Source organism: Callorhinus ursinus, unplaced genomic scaffold, assembly GCF_003265705.2.
Source record: "Callorhinus ursinus isolate GAN/ISIS: 27379988/994484 unplaced genomic scaffold, GSC_fseal_2.0 scaffold6, whole genome shotgun sequence".
Classification (NCBI taxonomy): Eukaryota; Metazoa; Chordata; class Mammalia; order Carnivora; family Otariidae; genus Callorhinus; species Callorhinus ursinus.
The window spans coordinates 42,763,641-42,764,947 of NW_027397068.1; the positions used below are offsets into that span (position 1 = coordinate 42,763,641).

Genomic DNA, 1,307 nt, shown 5'->3' on the forward strand with positions numbered 1-1,307 from the left:
CTCCTTGGTCTTAATAGAACAATGATGGACACTGTGAATGTAGTCCACTCTGAATGTTGACCACAGCAGGGAAACATTCCCACAGGAATATTTATAAAGCTTGTGCTTTCGTTTTTGAACATCCAAGTGATGTTTCTCACAATTTTTTAAAAAATCAAGGACGAATTGACATTTCAGTTCAAGGAGAAATAAGCCCCACAGAACCAGAAGAATCCACATGAGCCTTGTCCAGATATATGCATGGTTCTGAGTCTACGGGAAGGGACAGATGCAATATGAAAATGCTTTTACAAAAGGGATCTTATGCATAAAATGAGTAAAACATGATTTGAGACCATCTCATCCAAATTCTATTCAACGTTCACTTATGTCATATAGAACACTTCTGTCCGTGTTACCATTCAAACTACATGTCTGGGTCTTACTTTTCCATTTTTTCCAGAAACAATGAAAATAGCACTGTGTTAAGCAGAACTTTTGCAGCACTTCTGCTGCTCTCTTCCCATGACCTTCCTTTTGGAGAAAGTCATACCTCAAGCCATGGTTTCCATACTTGTTCAATAGCACTTGACGCCCCGGCATAGAAACAGACAAAACATTATTTTACTAGTGTATTTCTTCTATATAATTAATTTATAACATCGACTTATTACTAAATCATCATTGAGCACAACCAGTATTTTTATTTGGAAAGTAATTTGAATTAGCAATAATCGCGCCTCGGATAAACCTCATTGGCTACGAAACTGCCACTGTGCAAAGCTGGAAAGTAATTTGAAATCAGTCTCAGTATTTCATTTTTTGCTGGATTTTGTCTTGGTTGCACAGTACTAAGAATGAAATCCTAATTCAACCGCAGAAGTCTTTACAAAGGGTAACACTTTCGCAGAGCTCCCCTTGCAATCTCCACATACTCTCCGAAAAAGTGGCTAGGAATATTTCATTTCAAAAACTGTATCATCAGTAATAATGTAATAACTGTTCATTCCTTTTCATAAATATAAAAGCCAGAAGAGAAGCACCCAAGTTTATGGTGTCGTAAACTGTTGAATAAGGTAGCTTGTCATTTGTTTTTGCACGAACCTGTAGTTACATAGGGCACAGAGCATGTTCTGGGCAGATCCCCAGGCCTGACACAGCATTTAACCGAGCCCAACATTCATATAACACAGTTGCGTGCTTATACATGAGCACACATGGGTGGGCCTGAATTTTTAAAGGAACATTTAAGCATCATTATGTTCCTACTCAATGGCACATTTAGAAATAAAAATATTTTCAGAGAAGGCAGGAGAAGTTATATTCTG

At 37.6% G+C, this 1,307-nt stretch overlaps 1 non-coding gene across 1 annotated transcript; it reads right to left on the reverse strand.

The window, feature by feature from the left end:
- Positions 1–628: 628 nt before the first annotated feature.
- Positions 629–764, reverse strand: LOC112819491 (U4 spliceosomal RNA). Its single transcript, XR_003206871.1, has one exon. It is a non-coding gene; the product is annotated as a U4 spliceosomal RNA (small nuclear RNA).
- Positions 765–1,307: the final 543 nt, after the last annotated feature.